The sequence below is a fragment of the Glandiceps talaboti genome, chromosome 5, assembly GCF_964340395.1.
Source record: "Glandiceps talaboti chromosome 5, keGlaTala1.1, whole genome shotgun sequence".
Lineage (NCBI taxonomy): Eukaryota > Metazoa > Hemichordata > Enteropneusta > Spengelidae > Glandiceps > Glandiceps talaboti.
Genome location: NC_135553.1, coordinates 20,566,019 through 20,581,948, shown reverse-complemented (window position 1 = coordinate 20,581,948; position 15,930 = coordinate 20,566,019). Strand labels below are relative to the sequence as shown.

The 15,930-nt window shown below is 34.3% G+C and overlaps 1 protein-coding gene across 10 annotated transcripts in view; it reads right to left on the bottom strand.

Moving 5' to 3' along the window:
- Positions 1–15,930, bottom strand: part of LOC144435818 (serine--tRNA ligase, mitochondrial-like) — a 112,960-nt gene that overhangs the window by 44,028 nt on the left and 53,002 nt on the right. Inside the window, exons 5-7 of one of the 10 annotated variants that reach the window (XR_013480908.1) lie at positions 8,648–8,726; positions 7,903–8,226; positions 3,933–4,804 (exon numbers count right to left, since the gene is read on the bottom strand). The exons of 7 other annotated variants lie outside the window; for them this stretch is intronic. The gene's annotated coding sequence lies outside the window, so the exon portion shown is untranslated. Of the gene's footprint in view, positions 1–3,932; positions 4,805–7,902; positions 8,227–8,647; positions 8,727–15,930 lie in introns of those variants that run through there. 2 more of the 10 variants (XR_013480909.1, XR_013480910.1) reach the window with 2 other exon arrangements.

Below are 15,930 nucleotides of genomic sequence, written 5' to 3'. Positions count from 1 at the left end.
GACAAGTCTCAGTGGGCTATACATTTCAATTGGTGAAAGGAAAATTTCAAAACACTGTCTCTTTTTGACCTTGAAGTAATTTGGCTATTCACAGATTCTGTTTTATAGTGGTAGGCTTTTATCATGGTGTATGAATATATCAAAGCCTTTTATTTTTATTTTTTTTCACTTACTAAGAAATTGCTGTTTATTTGAAAGTTTTAATGACGAAAGCAACTTTTAAACTGAGTTTTCCTACTTGAAAATTGAATGGGAAAAGCACGGGCCAAGTCTGTATTTATAACTCAATAAATCACAAAAAACTTAAAAAATGGTAAAAAGTTTGTTTTCAAAATCACTCCCTGTGCATATATACAACAATGTTACAATTTACTGAGCGACAGACATGGACTTGGACTTAAGAAAACAAAGTCAAATTGTTTTATTAATTAAAAATCCAAAATGAATACCCCAGATTTTCCATATATGGCCACTTTAAAATCTCAAGGTTTTGCGAGGGTAAGTGACGATGTCACCACCATGCTTGTTTTAGAATTTGATTTTTTTTTTTTGCTTGAAGTGTACGTGTTACAGAAGGGTTGTGAAGGAAGTAAAGATAGAAAAAACACCCGGATCGTACTCCCATACTTCATACTTCAGATGCAACCGTTTGCGGTTTTTACAACACACTGATCAAGTGCCCTTGCTTTTGTGTTCATGCACCTCCATTATGTCTGGAAGTCTTTGACTACCACATGGCTGTCTGGAGGCCAAATCCAGGTATCATTTTTCGTCCTAGCTTCGAATTCGTAGAAGTGTTGTTGTATAAAATATTTCTCAGAAAAACACCTGTTTCTGAATGCTTGTTTACCAAATGCTCTTACTGGTATTTTGACACCTCTTCTAATAATGATGTATATAAATTTAACCTGGTCTGGTACTCTTAATACGCAAGACATCTATGTTGAGTTGTTCTTGCATGTTTGCTTCTCTTGACAACTGAATCCAAGTTGCTATACATCGTGGTAGCTAGTTGATGGCACTGACTCGATCAATAACGTTTGTGTGTTGGTGACTATATGGCCATGTTAAAAGTGTTTATTCCTAAATCTAGGCAATAATTAAAAATCATGGATGATGACTCAGACTTTTTATTGTAAAGATGAGTTGCTCTTTATCTGCTCTTTCAAGACAAAATAGTTTTTATATCAAAAGCACACCACAGGTAATATTGTGGTTTCTCCCAAAATTAATACGCAAGTATTAAGCCTGCTCACTGTGGCCGGTTTTGTGTACCTTGTTAGCTGTCATACCTCCTAGCCCTCACAGGTATGACTTACACAAAGATGGAGTGAACAAGCTATTAGGCCTAATCAAAAAATCATGTGGTTCCAATTACGCTCAATTATAGAATAGGTGGGGTAGGTAGATTTTTTATTTTAGTTTATTATATATATATTTTTTTTCTCAGTGTGTCTGTGTCTAGTTCTGGTTTTCCATTGTTTTCCAAATGATCTCTGTGTTTATTTATTTCAGATGCACAGTCATTACAGATTGGAAGAACTGTTTTATTTTCTCTTTTTATGTTGATGTTCGTTTCCACATCTATTATTTCTCGTGAGACTTCACAATTTTTGCGATTTTTTTTTTTCTCGAATGCATAAAAAAAAATAAGTTGAGGGTTGGCAGTAAAAAGCTAGGTGGGGTTGGGTAACCGGAACCAAACAATTATTATTTTTTTTAGGTCTAATATGTGAGTATCTTTACAAACAACAGATTTTAATTTTCTCATGAATTTGGGAGTTGTCAATGTATGGGCATGCATTTGATCAAAAAGATTCATTTTAAGTTTTTATAATTTGAGAAAAAAATTAATGACCACTAATTTTTGATATCAATGTATGAAGAGTAAATCCTAGTTCATTCCATAGCTAGCTGGCAAGCACTGATGTCCAACCACTATAGTTATTGAAGCATGTACCATTTTTTTGGTTCAAATTTACATGTTTTGATTTTCAAAGCTCACAACTTGCACAAATATATATAACATCCGATATACATCTGATTTGAACAATTTATGCAAAGTTAATAATAAATACTGTTATGTGCCTCAGAAGTAAAAATATTTCATTTTGTGTTTTGTTCAATAAAACATTGTCACATTCTCAGTAAACACATCACCGCAAACCAAGGCCTGTTTTACGGCAACGTTCTTAACGAGCCTCCCACTTTTATTTTGAAATGTAGTGGTAGAAATAATAACTCTGGTTTACGAGAATGAGTAAACATCAAGGGGAAAAATCAAACCTAACAAACGTTTGAAATTGATTTTAAATAAAAATAATTAATAACAATAAATTAAAATAATTAATAAAAATAAATAAAATAATTAAAAAAATTTTAAATCAAAATCACGACTTTTTACAATCCAATATAACTGCCAAATATTGTGTTAACGTACAGGAAGTTAGAACAGCGTCAATTTCCTTGAAAACAAGATGGTAAAAACCCTTTTCAAAATGATCAGGAACAAGTACTAGGAGAGATTTTAAAAAACTTTGATTTCAGAGAAATTGGTCACTGAGGCGCAATCTTCTTTTTTAGTGTAATTTCATTGACAAACTTGCACGTGATTTTTTAGGTGATTTTTAAAAAAAATATTTCCTCTTCCTGATTGAACAAAAAAAGAAGAAGACATTCTTTGGTTGGTATGCCTTTATATTTTTACTTCCTTATGATTGATTCATATCAGTGTAGGTAGAATCCAACTTCAACTTAATAGGCAAAATTAAAAAAAAATGTTTGTTTCTGATAACATGACTTCAGAAAATAGGGTAGGGAGGTCGAAATTTCAAAAATTGCTTCGACTCCGAGATAAGTGATACTCGTCGGTCATAATACTTCCTTGAGAGTTTGATGGGATGTAAAAGAAGTAAATGAAGCCAATTATAATTTAAGTAGACAAACACATTATGTAGACTTTTATGGTCTAAAAAGATCTGGTTTCTTTCTGAAATATGATTGAAAAAAAGTGACCACAGATGAGACAAAGGCATGAAGGTGAAATAGAAGTAATTTGTTACCATTTTACCTTTTTGCATCCAAAAATTTGATTAAAGGTTTGGAGCTTAAAATAAGATCGGTTGGGTTGTTGGAAACACCCATTTTTTTTATTTGGACTTATGCGTCATTTCCTTGTTACTTTTCAGTGAATTCACTTTTGTCATTCTAAAGCCATTTTTGTGTGAACTAAAAACTCCCCTTATTGTTCATATCCACGCCGAATTCCAACTACATGTATAATGTCACCCAGACTGTATTCATAGACGACGAACACTCAGAAATACTGTTACCAAGAAGCAAGACAGTTGGCTAGATTTCTTGGGGATTTCCCCAGCAACAGGTTGCAGTAAGTTGAGATATCCTGTAGATCCTGAATGAGTTCAATCGAAAGCCTGACACAAATGATTGAGTGAGTATTCAAAGATCCGGGAGTGTTAATGGCCATCAAGGGTTCAGCCAGGCAATAAACATTGTGGGTAATTGATGGAGGGGGGTGAGTGTGTGTGAATAAGTGTTATCAGATGAGGTCAATGGAGGAGGTGTGTTGTGTGAACGAATGTTGTCAGACGAAGTCATTGAAAGAGAAGGGAAATAAGAATTTCCAAGAGGTAGTCACATTATTTATTACAAATAAGATCAAAAATTTATTTTCGTTTAGTATATCAAATATTAGTTCACTCAAACTCTTAAACTTTATAAAAGTCTCCAAAATTTGTTCATATAAGATTTTGCTCTCTCTCTCTCTCTCTCTCTCTCTCTCTCTCTCTCTCTCTCTCTCTCTCTCTCTCTCTCTCTCTCTCTCTCTCTCTCTCTCTCTCTCTCTCTCTCTCTCTCTCTCTCTCTCTCTCTCTCTCTCTCTCTCTCTCTCTCTCTCTCTCTCTCTCCCCCCCCCCACTTTTGCTGTATTTTATTTTGCTGGTGCAGTAAAATTGTAGATGTACATTAAAGCATTAAAAGATTTAGTAATCCTTATAAGCATACAAGCTGACCAATATGTAGGTTTTTTTTATCCCCAATATGAAAAAGTATTAAAAAAAGAAGCATAATTGTAATTTTATGTGAATGGCTTATATTTAATATCACTAAAATGATGAATTCAGCATATATATTCAGCAATCTATTGCAACAAATTAAGTCATTCTCATGTACAGACTCAGTGACAAGATGTCAGCCAAAAGTTTGGGTTTCACTTCAAAGGAATTTTTTGTCTGCGAGTTTTAGAAATCTTCATTAGAAAAATATGAACCCATGCAGACAGACACCATGAACATTCATGCTCATACTGGGAATCAGTTATTCAGTTGTGTTGTGTCAAAATTTGTGTGTTGGGGTCACACGTCTCCTTGTTGAAAATACATCGGTTGAGTAGTTTCTACTCTGCACTATTACACCATGTTGATTTAGGAGCAATATGTCCAAATGTGGTCATTCTGCAGCCAATCCATAATTTAATTCAAAGTCACATAATTTGCATGTTTCCTCATAATCCTATATACCAGCAAATCTGAAACCTTTTCACTGGGTACTTCCGTCTTCAATCTCACAAATGATCTGTATAGCCTATCTGCTTTGCTACAATAAGTTGTCTCTGTTAGCCTCGAACACGACATGGGACACAACTGGGGATTTCCCTTTGTATACAGATGGTAGTGTATATAGCATACTGATGTCATCGGACTCAGTGTACCCTGGGTATAAAAGACGCTATATGCAGCTCCAGGCCGAGGACAATTATAAACTCCACAACATGCAGCAGTGTAGTCTGGTAAAAAGGAAAGAAAAGATTTAAGATTTTTGATAACCATTTTTTGAACATTTTTGGACTGTATACTTTCAGGGGGCAGTACAGTGGTCAACTCTCAGGTAGGATGTGTGGCCAGTGCTGGAAACTCCAGGCCCCATTTTTAATAGACCCACTTTGTCCAACAATTAATACCCCATTTTAGACTACAGGTTTTTAAAAGATGAAAGCTTAGCCCTAAATACATTTTCCTTAGGAGGCAACATTTTTGGACAATTAATGGCACTTATGATTGGTAAAGGACAAATTGGACCACATTTTAGACCAAGCAAAAAAAAAAAGCAAAGTGGATCCTGTTTTTGACCGTTCAGCTGGAAAAAAAGACCCCATTTTAGACCAAATGGCTAGAAAACACACCCCAAAGGGTGGCATAAATAAGAGGAGTACCCCCCTCGGGCTATATCCATGCTTGGCATCCATGGCTTCAAATGTCTCCCTTGAAGAGAGATCTAGAAATTGGAAGCCATGGATAGCCTATAGACTACCAGGGGTAAAATAGGCAATGGCTATTTTATCGGAACAATTATATCCGTGCACCTGGTGGTACGATGTTAAGTAACCTCATCAATCAAGTTGTGGTGCTTATAGCTACACTACAGGAGAAACAGGGTTGGTGTGGCTATTTACTGATCATGGGACTTAACATCCTGACACAAAAAACACAAACTAGATTATTGCCTGGCACACAACAGTTTATAGGATGTAGAAACAGACAATTGTTATCATTTTGTTTATCAGTAGCAAAGTAAACAATTGAACCCATAAATGAAAACATGAAGTCCATGTATGTGTGTGTGTATCATTATTTTAAAAATTTCATTTTATGGTTCAATTGTTTACTTTGCTACTGATAAATAAAATGATAACATGTCTACTTCTACATCCTAAATCTCAGACCACTAAACCAGTGGGCTGAGATCCTATAAGCTGTTGTGTGTGTTTGGCACTGCTATTTTAGTATTATCTATTTTGTGTTTGTGTATCAGGATATCATGTCCCATGATCAGTAAATAGCCACACCAACCTATAATTCAACAGAATTCTTAAATACACTGTACATTAATTATACAAGAATCATCTTTAACAGTTTTTCACTTGGAGAGATATAATTATAAGGTACAGGATTCTGCTATGTGTATGCATGGTACTATAATTCTTAGATTATGTAGTATATGTAACTTAGGGCATGTCAAAGATGAGTACCACTTTCTTCGTCCAGTATATCATATGATCACCTTAGAAACCACTTCTTTTGTATTTAATAAATATTTTTATTGGGCTTAATTATAACAAAAATAAAATTCTTTTCATGGATGGAAATTTTTTACATTTTGTATTTGGAAACTTTTCTTAAGTTATCATTTTCAAAAACTGTCCCTATTTCTTAATATGTGCATTTAATTGACTTTTTCTAACTGCAATATGAAATGCTACACTCTGAATATTTTGTAAGTATTTTTTGTCTGTCATCAAATCTGATTTTTTTGTTTTCTAAACTTTGAAATATAAATATAACGCTTAGCAACAAGAATAACGATATTCTATAATAATGACAGTTGTTCATCACCTATTAGGATGATTTGTGTTGTATTTGGAATATTGATAAGTCCTGCTTTCCTTCCCCATAATTCTTACCAAGCACTGTTCACAACCATTGAACCCAATTGCAATAAGTTTGACATTTTAATGAGTTCTGCTAAGTTAATAGTTATCTTGCTCAATTTGTATAAATATGTATATAAAAATCAATGGAGATGAGAACTTCCAAAGTAAATGCTATGTAAAATATTTTTCTCACTTTTGCTATCTGTACGGCAGAAATGTATTTTTCACTATTTCTAAATTTTGCATATGGGCTGGTGCCGCCGGTTGCCTAGAAACGCAATAAACATATCATGTCATATTATGTGGCTATAATTGTTCATTGTGGTCTGGGGTTAAAGTGTGTCTATCTTTTATGTAAAACATTTTTGTACGCCTTCAGTGAAATGCTACGTTAACTCTGTTTCCGCTGTAACATTAACTTTTGCAACAGCAGTACGTGTGATGTAAGTCGGTGAAGGGGAGATCGAGGGATCGAATCATCTTTGAGACTTATAATTGTAATCATGTATATTTTCAGTTGTGCTACAGTCACAACCATTTTAGTAAGATCAGTCTATTACTAGCCACATCTGTTACAACAATTATAAATTATGTATACTGATAAGGCCAAAAAAAAAAGAATTGTTTCTGGTTGGGACATTTTGTCTAAAGTGGTGCGATGACATGACTTTTTTTTTTTAATTCTCAACAAACCTGTCACTAAATCTACTATTTATGGTAGTTACTGTTCTTTTTATCTAGTACTTTATAGCAAGTGTGTATGTGGGGCAGATGTCATTTGCTTGTTTATGATTGGTTCTGGAGTTGTCTTCAGTGAAGTAGGGAGGGTTATTGTTATTTGTGGGGTTTTCCCTAAATATGCAGACTGCATGGGGAAAAAAAAGACCGACGCGGGGGTATTTAAGTGATGTGCATGCTGACCAGAAACAATTTTTTTTGTGTTCTTTTTTTTTGGCCTTACAGATTGTCAACTAATGTTAGTAATCACATGTACAAAGTGTCTATACATGCAATCCATGCAGTTTTTTTGAAAAATAGTGTAAATCTACTAGATATTTTCACCACTATGATTTTATTATTTTACAGCTAGTTCTCACAGACTAATTTTCCCTAAAATTACCAAACTGCTGCTACATTGTGTTCATATAGAAAAAGGTATTTTAGTAGCTACTAATATTTTGATATTTTTGTTTTCCAGCAAAAAAAAGTGACAATTATTATAGTCTTACGCAAAAATTTCCAGGTAAAAATTTACATCAAACTTGTGTTTTGATCGTCAACTTCTAATTTGTATGCCGTTTGTTTTTATACTATCATTGCAGTATGATGTTGAATTTCCATTGTTTTTAACATTAAACTGATCAGTAAAGTTGTCACCTGTTGGTACAATAATAAGTTGAATTTTAAAAAACAAGCCCATGGGATATTGGTTTCTACCATGCAGGTAGTATTACCTTTGCTAGTTGTAAATTTTTTGGAATGTTTCCAAAATCCATATATCATGTGAGTTGTATAAACCAATCCTTTCGTTAAACGTATGCTACAGATTCTTGGAAATAAGGGTTTTCTCAGAACAGACAAGCAAACAGGAACACAGTGCATGGTGACTGCATGTACAGATGACGTTGGCTTCATCGATCGTTTTTCACAGCTCACGTACTGAGTTTCAAAAGAGTGGTGGAATCTGACAAAATGTCACGGCAATCTCCTTCACCTTTTTGGGTGACTGACAGAAATGTCAGCTGCATGCACACAGAGTTGACACTTTTCAGCCTGAGCTAGAAAAACAGATACATTTTAGAAGTTATTAAAATGAAGTATTCCGACATTTTATGCCAGGAGGGTATTTCCTACGTCTAAATGTAAATGACCCAGTGTTAGTAAAGTAGCACTTCAAACAAAATCTTCACAGCAAAAATTCTCTGAGGTGAATTCTTTTGAAGTTTCTGTAAACATCGTTTTGTTGACAGCAACTTAATGGTGTACACAGCCAAAACCCCTGACACCTGAGTACGACCAAAGTGTAAAATATAATAAATATTTATTTGGGGTGTCTTGGGTAGTTTTTTGATACTGCATATTTTGCATAATTTTGAAAGGAGAACATGAAGGATGCAATGATCTTGAGACTAATAGCCAAGGGTTCTCTATTGTGTGAGACCATAAGAATTTTGACAGTTTACATTTTGCTTTACTGACCACAGAAGTGTATGCACAGTTTTACCCTATAGATTTGACCTCTGACCTTTGTGACATTTTACCCCTGTCTGGAATTTTCCTGTCAATGAAAAAAAAAGTAAACAACTGTTAAATTTATCTAAATTTTTTAAAAATTATGATCACTTTAAGTTTTATGTTGTAAAATAAGTAGTTGTGTTCAAGTGTAGAATTTAGAACAGTAGATTTTATTCATTTATTTTTTTGTCTCACCCCCCCCCCCCCCCAACACCTGGAACTGTCAAAATTTATCTTGATCTAAAAAAATTTGACCAATTTTAATACATAAATTGTAAAATAAGTACAACTGCCGACATCAGACGATGGACAAACAGAACATTGGACAAACAGGCAAAGTAAACAAATGAATTGGATTATTAAACAACACTTGGTACAGTATGTTGGAACAGCAGAGGCTTGCATTACATGCCATGGTTGGATAAGAACAGTTTTATGGCCTCTTTATGTGTACATGAAATGTCAGGGAAGCTTCTAATTTGTTTGTGAATGCGGACTATTTATCATAATTATCTATAAAACTGTTCTTATCAAGTGATGGAATGTAATACAAGTCTCTGTACTTCCACCATGCTGAGCCAAATGTTATTAATGCAATTCAGTTGTTTACTTTTCCAGTTTGTAACAGGTTCCGTTCATTCAGCAGTTGTAGTTGGATTCAAGTAGTAGAATGTACAACAATACAATTTTTTCACTAATTTTTTTTTCAGTCCTCCAAAAAACTGAATATTAAACTCAAAATTTATCTTGATTTCTAAAATGTGATCATTTTAAAGTTTACTTTAAGTTTTAAAATAAGTATAATTGTGTTCAAGTATGGAATTCAAAATACAGTACTGCCTTTTATTTCACTTGGTTTTTTTTTTCAACCTCAACAGTAAAACCATTGATCAAATTATATATACACTAATCCTGTATTTAATCCGAAATATAATACTTCCTGTTATGATATAACTACTCTACTGTTACCCCGGTAACCCTTGCATCATTAGTTACCATGCTGATCCATGAAGACTTTAAACTATTAGAGGGTAGCATTCACAATATATATTAAAATGATTTTCAAATCTTCAATTTTTTAAACAGTTTTAACACAAATAGCACATAGAAATTTGCATAATAACAATGCCATTATTAATATAAATAATTTTAATCGAATATCTTGAATTTGTCAAAAAACAACCAACCTTCAGAATCAAAATTATTATTCTTACTTTTCTCATTTACAGGAAACATTTTTCTTGCCCCCCTCCCTATATTCCCCCCCCCCTCCCATTTTTACCCCTTTTCTTTTCAAAACACACCTATTTTTACTGAGTTTACTAAGTTTTGTTTACAAATCATATTTCAAAATTGTAATAACAACACAATTTTAATATATTTTAAAAGTGTTTTTTTTGCATGTTATTGATTTACATCATGTTTGTTTCATGTTATTTTTTCACTTTTAGAAAATCACTGTAAGGTTGTTCAGAAAAATAACCCTCCCATCATTAATTGCTACTTCAGTGAAGATAACTGCAGAGCCAATCATGAGCAAGCAAATGACATCTGTCCCCACATACACACTTGCTGTAAAGTACTAAATAAAAAGAACAGTAACTGCCATAAATAGTAGATTGAGTGACACTGGTTTGTTGAGAATAAAAAAAATTATATCGGCGCACCACTTTAGACAAAATGTCCTGACCAGAAACATTTATTTTTCTTTTGCGTAACTGATAAATCTCCTGTATTCTGACTTTGTTGAGTCATTAATGTCAGAAGTATGTATAACTTGAGATTGCCTTTGACATGTTCTCTCAACTCCCTTTTTGTGAAATAATGGCACTATGGTTTGAAGTAGTCACATTAGGAAGGCAATATGTGTCATGGATTGATGATGAACCTGCACCAGTGACCACGGTCATAATGCTCATAATCTAATCTATTCATTTTAATAGACAAGTTTAAGTGACAGATACAGTCAATCTGTGTTGGCCTTCAAATGAAAAATAGTATGGGATGAATGGCACCTCATGACCACTCCAAGTGCCAATCACAGCTCTTGTTTGGCCTATACACTTAATATATATATATGAGAGAGAGAGAGAGAGAGAGAGAGAGAGAGAGAGAGAGAGAGAGAGAGAGAGAGAGAGAGAGAGAGAGAGAGAGAGAGAGAGAGAGAGAGAGAGAGAGATTGAGAGAGAGAGAGAGAGATTAGAGAGAGAGAGAGAGAGAGAGAGATACTTTGATAACTTCAATCAATGCAAAAAATAAACCCACAGACAATATTACTCTAAAAGCCCCCAAAGGCCAAAACAAAGAAACAAAATGAAAAAAATGCATCTATAAAGGTTTGAAAAGCCAATTTCATTCATCCATATTCTAATATATTATCTATTGCTGTCCTGCAACAAAGTTTATTTTTCATTGAGTGAATGCTGTGCACTGAACAGTATCTCTGGATATGAAAAATGAATTACATAAAGTTCGGAAAAATAACATAAAGTGAACACGTTTTATCATATATTGACATATTTTCCATGAAGTGAAATCTGTATGTAAGCAACATGAGGGGTATATTAAAGTAGAATAGTGATTCTGGCAAAAGCTACAAGTATATAGTTGTTTGATAATTAATTCCCCCAAAAAATATCGTAATGAGTGGTAATCATAACTGATTGAAAGTTTATAAAAAAATCAACCACGTTTACTTCATGTTTTCTGGAAAACTGTAAAGTCTGAATGGTTGTTGACAGGTTAGTGCTGGGGAGGATTTACGGTAATGTGCAAACTTTGAAATAAATACTGCAATGACATCATTGGTTGTGAAAAATAAACTGTAAACAAATATATTATATATACAGGCATGTTAAGTACTAGCTAGTATGACATCACTGCAAAGACGTCACACACAAACATAAACAGCCCACATTGTATATTGCAGGTAGCTATTGATTTCATGCCCTAATGCATTGCTAATGGAGCTACTATAAGCCAAAGTATTCTTAGAAATATGCAAGCACACACACACACACACATAGCATTGAGTTCTTAATTGACGTCATACAGCAGTCACCACTTCCAGCTTTACGACGTACGTTGTATTGAAATGTACAGCGCACCTCAACTTTTTTTGTCAGGGTTTATTTCCTGACCTAGTAGGACACAGTTCACAACACAGGAAAGTTTTTTCAACAATAAATAAACAACAAACTTAGTAGCCTATTATGTGGGTTGAATAGAAAGCCTGAAATAGCTCAACTCTGTCAACTTAGACTAGAGTGCGTATTATTCAGAAGTAGGTCGGTCAACATACCGGTACAGTCAGTTATTGCCTGTGGGTATACACCAAAGGAACTGTCACTTACAGGTACAGATATTTATAGCTATGTTGTCGGCTCGGTGTTTCACTCTTGACACAACATTTAATATACACCGTCAGACAACTTCTAATGCAAAATGAAACAATTACATAGGTGCCATGCACGCTGGGGATGTAGAAGTAATCAAGGTTAAATATTGATTATCAGTTAGAAAAAACAAACAATTGCTGTCATTAAAATCAAGTCCATGTGTAATGTTTTCATTAGAAGCCTGGTTTTACTGCACTGTGAAAGAATAGCAATGCTTATCAGTGTTCGATGTGATTGGGGAAAGGATCCTGCTGTGTTTATTGTGTCGCTGTTTTGTTAGTCTAGAGTTGAAATATGTCTAGCTCTGTTTAAAAAATGTAATGTCTCTGGAGTGAAACACCAAGCCTACATCATTTTAGCTGTATGTGTCCCATGAATGAAACACCAAGTCTACATCATTTTAGCTGTATATGTCCCATGAGCAAAATTCCAAGCCTACATCATTTTAGCTGTAATGTCCAGGCCATGAGTGAATTAACTCAGCCTACATCATTTTAGCTGTAATGTCCCATGACTGAATTAACTCCAAGCCTACACCATTTTAGCTATATATATTTTATTTCAACTATTCACAATATGCACCACTAGCCTACCACATACGGCACAGAAGAACATTGCACATACACCATTCTTTTCTTAAAGGCCCAGGATTCAATACCAGGTTTACCAATTAAATGATCTCAGTGTTGCCATAGGGATACATAGGATACAATTCATTCAACTTTTCTTCTTTTTTTTAGCACAGCTAGACAAATCTTTTTCACACATGAATTTTAATCTGAATCTAAATTTTGACTGCGGTGGGCCTTTAAAATTTACTGCAACTATGGAGGAAGCTACTAAATTATTTGAAAACAAGTGTGAAGGATTTATACTCGAAAAACGAAAAATAGTACAGTTTTATCTGTCAAGTACAGCTGTTATTAGCTCTGAGTTGAATTAAAATCACATTAAGCATCATATTTCTTTGATGACAACACATAAATTTTGAAATTAAGCAGCCTCATGACTCTGTACAAGTCATTTAAAGTCACACACACTTTATTTGTATGTATAAAAAAAGACAATTCCAGTTCGGCTTATTTCTACCATATTAGGGACTGTTCATTATTTATTTTACCTTAAAGAGGCACAAGCTGAGTTTATAGGTTTTGGGGGCACAATCTTTGCCATGTATTTGAAAGGTACTTGGAGCATTCTAGTTACTGAATCATACTTGACAACCATTTGCAATTGACTGAAGTCAACCTGGTATAAACTTTACTTCCAAATGAACCGATGACATAATTTATCATAAGTATCAAAAAATATAACAGAAATTTCCCCTATGCAATCTACTGTGCTAACAATGTAAGAAGACATCTGTAACGTCATAGAATACATGTAATGTAGTTTAATCAAGGTTTTCGTGTAAAGTATTTTTACTTGAGTAAAGAAATTACCAACTCAGCTTGTGCGGCTTTAATGGTTTCGTGTGATGAAATAGCTCACTGGTGACTAAGTAATCATTCAACTTTGAAATCTTGTAAAGAATTTCTACTTCACTTGACATGTGTTTGGTGGCCATTTTGGGTAATTCCTGCAAGGGTTTATGGGAGATCATTCTGGTGATGACATCATGTTTTAATACCCTAAAGAAATTCCACTGCACGTACTGGACATGTGTTCAGCCATTTTGAGTAATTCCTGCAATGGTTTATGGGAGATCATTCTGGTGATGACATCATGTTTTAATACCCTAAAGGAGTTCTACTGCACGTACTGGACATGTGTTCAGCCATGTTGAGTATTTCCTGCAAGGGTTTTATGCCAAAACCCAAATATGTCACAGACTCACAGTGTCCCTTTTGTTTTTTGTAATGTACTTTGCAGAGTATTTTAACTGATTTGTCACATTAAGACAAAAACTGTAATAATAGTTGTTAATAGACTGTTGTGGTGACACGTTCCACTACTTGAGGTCTGCATAACCGCTGATACAATACTTCTGCTATGATTCACACAACTCAACTTTGATTTATAACTAAATATTTCATATAGACCAGACTAAAAATAACACAATCAGGTCAACTTGGCAAATTCCTAAGCTTCTGTCAGTACATTGAAAATGACCTTGAAATTGATACCCTATTCAGTTTAACATCCCTATCTATACATTCAGAAAGGGCATTGCCCTATATGATAGATGAATACATAATCCCTCAGACACAGGTAAGGGCGGCCCTTTTTATTTTTCTGTTTCTTAGTCACAGGTATGAAATTACAGCCAATTTTGGAGTCCTGACAGACATATCCTATATCTAACATAATCCTTCAACCTGTTTTTTTTTTTTTTTTTTTTTTTTTTTTTTTTTTTTTGGGGGGGGGAACTATGTAAATGACCCCCTTGAACAATGGCAATTTAGCTCTTATTCAAAATCAGATTCTATAAGGGAACATATTGACAAAATGGGCAAATAAAGTACACAGGGAGGGGGTGGGGGTGAGTGCAAGAACAGTCCTGAGAATAGCAAAGATACCAAATTATCTTTGTAGGTATAAAATTTTCGTCAATGTTTCCAAAAAATGGCAGGTACACTTTTTTGTTTGTTTAGAACTGAATGAGGTTTTCAATATATATGAAGAAAGTTTAATTGTTCCCATATTTTATTCACAGGTGATTTCAAATCATTTTAACAATATTTTATATAGGAAGGAGACTTAAACTTAGCACAGATTACAAAGAGTTTGCGAGAGGAAAGAAATAATAGATAAGACACTGTTACAGCTATCATTTATTTCATTACTTTGTTCTTTTTATGTATGACCCCCCCCCCCCATCATCTCCTTCACTACCACCACCATCACTGTCTTCATCGTTGTCGATATTGTCATCGTGGATGTCATCATCACTACCACCACAACCACCATCACTATAGATCCCGACACCACCACTACCACACCACCACCACCACCACCACCATGATCGTCATCACCACCACCACCACCACCACCACCACCACCACCACCACAATCATCATCATCAAACAGCTTGTCTGTCTATGACTCAATCCACTACAACTGTTTGCAGTGGAGTCACAGATAGAGTGCATGAGTATAGACAGGCTTAGCTATCAGAGACAAAAGTGGGGATTTGGATAGATTGAGTTATATAAACTATACCAAGCATAAACAGAAATACAGTACACACCCAATAATGAAACTAATAAAGACCAAGAGAAATATTTCATATTTTTACATTTTTTTTTTAACTTTCTGGATTCAGATGGCAGTAGTGCACAACATGCAGCAACAGATAAGATCACAGGGTTAGAGGATGAATAATCAAGTACAAGCACTTCCATTTATAGTCATGATCAGTGAATGTGTACACTCACTGTGCAATGTGTTAATTGGGCAATTAGAACGTGAGTTTGTTCCAGGATTAGCAATCTACTAATTAAAGCAAAGTTGGTAAACTCTAGATAAGGCCTAAAAAAAAATAATTATGTGGTTCTGGTTACTCAACCACACCTAGCTTTTCACTGCTGACCCTAAACTTTTTTTATACGTATTCGAGAAAAAAATAATAAAATCGCAAAAATTGTGTGAAGTCTCACGAGAAATAGTGAATGTGGAAACTTATATTAACTTAAAAAGACACTCTAAAACTATTCTTCCAATCTTTAATGGCTGTACATCTGATAGGAAGAAATAAACAACACAGAGACCACTTGGAAAACAATGGAAAACCTGAACTTGACACTCACACATGAAAAAATATGTAATAAAATAAAATGAAAAATCTACCTACCCTACCTATTCTAAAATTGAGTGTAACTGGAACCACACAATTTTTTTTATTAGGCC